This window comes from Psammomys obesus, unplaced genomic scaffold (assembly GCF_907164565.1).
Source record: "Psammomys obesus unplaced genomic scaffold, mPsaObe1.curated_primary_1811, whole genome shotgun sequence".
NCBI classification, from domain to species: Eukaryota; Metazoa; Chordata; class Mammalia; order Rodentia; family Muridae; genus Psammomys; species Psammomys obesus.
In genome coordinates this window covers 18,276,042-18,279,226 of record NW_026596256.1, presented here as the reverse complement: position 1 = coordinate 18,279,226, position 3,185 = coordinate 18,276,042, and positions in this window count along the sequence as shown.

Genomic DNA, 3,185 nt, shown 5'->3' with positions numbered 1-3,185 from the left:
TGTGTGTGTGTGTGTGTGTGTGTGTGTGTGTGTGTGTGTGTGTGTGCTTAATCCTAATTTAGTAAAATAAGGACCAGAATTTTGATTAACTTTTTTTGTTCAAGACAGGGTTTCTCTGTGTAAGAGCTTTGGCTCTCCTAGACTTACTTTGCAGACCAGGCTGGCTTCAAACTCATAGAGGTCCTTCTGTCTCTGCCTCCCAAAGGCTGGGATTACAGGCATGTGCCTCTCTATGATCTTAGCTCCTGGTGGACTAAGGCAAAAGATCAGGAATTTGGGTTCATCATGGCTACATAAATTCCAGGCCAGTCTAGTCTACACTATGTGAACTTGTTTCCAAATAATTTAATAAATAAAATAATAATAATAATAATAATAATAATAATAATAATAATAATAAAACATAATAAGACAAATACTGTTCAATGAACAGGAGTACTGATTGTTACAGTGTTTGTAGTACTACATAAAAGTTCAGTGATTAAATCTTGGTAATATGAAATGAATGTTGTCATGGATAACATGAAAAAAGGCATTATTGAGGTCAGAAGCAAACACTGTCAATAGCCAAATATAGCAATAATTTTCACATAATCATAGATTACTTAGTTCAGTTAAACTCCTAAACCATACAACACAACAACAGCAAAAATCTACCTTATATACCTGTGCTGATTTAAAGTATAAAGTATCATCCTTCAAAGCCACTGCTTTTGTGGGCACACAGTCAAATGTACTGTAGAAGAAAACTAAATAACAACAGGAATTTTTGCTTTCCATTTTGAACAAAAGTTGATGAAATGCTATTTTCTTGCAACAATTTTAGCTTCCTTGAAATTTCTTCAAATTAGTTAAAAAAAAAAAAGTCTCAGATAGGGTCACCCTATATCCTCCCAGAAGTCTATCCTGTCCTAGGTCTCCAGCATGTGACAGACAGACATGCCACCTCCAAAGGCTTCTCTTCTCTCTGCAGGCTCTGGGTCCCCTACAACTCACTCTCCCCAGGTCTGACCTCCACCCTCATTTCTCTCTGCCTTCCTTCTCCTACCTTGTTCCCTCTCTTCAGCCACTTCCACTTTCTATTCTATTTTACCTTCTGAGTGAGATTTAATCATCCTCACTGGGTTCTCCTTGTTATTTATCTTCTTTGGGTTTATGAATTTTAGTATGTTTATTCCATGTTATATTGATAAAATCTGCTTCTAAGTGAGTACAAACCATCTGTGTCTTTCTGGGTCTGGGATACCTCACTCAGAATGATCTTTTCTAGTTCCCACCATTTGCCTGCAAATTTCATGATTTCCTTGTTTTTAATAGTTGAATAGTTATTCCATTGTGTAAATGTAACACGATTTCTGTATCCATTCTTTGACTGAGGGATATTAGGTTGTTTCCAGATTCTGGCTATTACAAGTAAAGCTGCTATGAACAGCAAGTGTTCTTGTTGTATGGTAGAACATCTTTTGGGTATATGTCAAGTAGTGGTATACCTGGGTCATGAGGTATAGCTATTCCCCTTTTTGTGAGAAAGCACCAGAGTGATTTCCAAAATTGTTTTATAAGCTTTCACTCTCACCAGTAATAGAGGAGTGTTCCCCTTTCTCCTGAAGAGCCTGAGCATAACAGATTCCATTCTGATACTAGCCTCCATCTTATACATGACCTAAAACGTGCCCCACATCAGAAAAACATGTTTATACTTGTAGAAAGCCTCATTGCTGAGAATGACCATAAAATATGCCAGCCGTTAAACCAGCTGATCAGAAAACTGGTCATAACAACTGTTGCCCTTATGGTTACTAAAACAATTATATGTTGTCATTACCAAATAGTTATTGTAGATGGTTACAGCTTGCCTCTAACCAATCACTATGTAACAAGCTTGCACTTGCTGAATGTCACCCAATCCTGTAACTGTCAATTCTGGAAGCCCCTTCCTCTTACTAAAAACACTTTAAAACCTAGCTTCTTTCTAGGCTCGGGGCTCCTAGCCTCTGGTTGATGTTTCTGTTCACACTAGAAGCACAAGCTTAAGCCTGAAATAAAGGCTCTTTGCTTTTGAATACAATTTCTGACTCTGGTGTGGTCGGTGGTCTTTGGGGGTCTGCTACCTGGGCACAACGCTCCACATCCTCACCAGTATGTGCTGTCACTTGAGTTTTTGACCTTGGCCATTCTTATAGGTATAAGATGGAATCTCAGAGTCATTTTGATTAGCATTTTCCAGAGGATCCTAACTAGACAAGACTCCTAGAACACCAGCCCACCAACAAAAACTTTGACCCAAATATACCCTGCCCTTAAGATGTGCAGTGATAAAGATAAAGCAGAGAGTGAGGAATGCCCAACTGATGCCTGGCCCAACCTGAGACCCACCCATGGAAGGGTTCCAACCCCTGACACTTTTAATGATACTCTATTCACACACAGGAGCCTAGCATAGCTGTCCTCTGTGAAGCTACACCTAGCAGTGGATCCAAACAGATACTGAGACTCACAGCCGAACATTGAGTGACGCATAGAGAGTCTTGTGGAGAAGTGGGGAAATGAATAGAAAGACGCGGAGGTGACAGAAGCTCCATAAAGAAGACCAACAGAGTCAACTAATTAGGGCCCAGAGGGCTTGCTGACACCGAGGCACCAAACAAGGACCATGCATAAACCAAACCTAGGCCCCCTACACAGATGTAGCAAATGGGCAGCTCGGGCTTCATGTGGATTCTCCAGTAAGGAGAGCAGGGACTGACTCTGACATGGACTCCGTTGCCTGCTTATTGATCTCTGAATGCTTTGCCAGGCCACGGGAAGAGAACATACTCAGTCCTGATAAGACTTGGTGAGCTGGGGTAGGTGGGTGGGGAGATCTCCTTTTCTGAGGAATAGGGGAAAGGAATGAGGGAAAAGGAGGGAGTATGAGATCAGGAGGAGAGAAGGGACGTGGTTACGATTGGGATGTAACGTGAATACATGAATTAATTATTTTAAAAAGACTTCAATTATCAATGCTATTATTCTTATAATATGTCAAACAAAAAGGCTCGAAAATTGGTCTAAACTGGATGTGATGGTACATGCCTTTAATCCTCACTCAGGAAGCAGAGACAGTTGGATCTCTCTGAGGCCAGATGGTAAACACAGGGAGTTCCAAGCAATCCAGAGCTATGTAATGAGATTTTGTCTCAAAA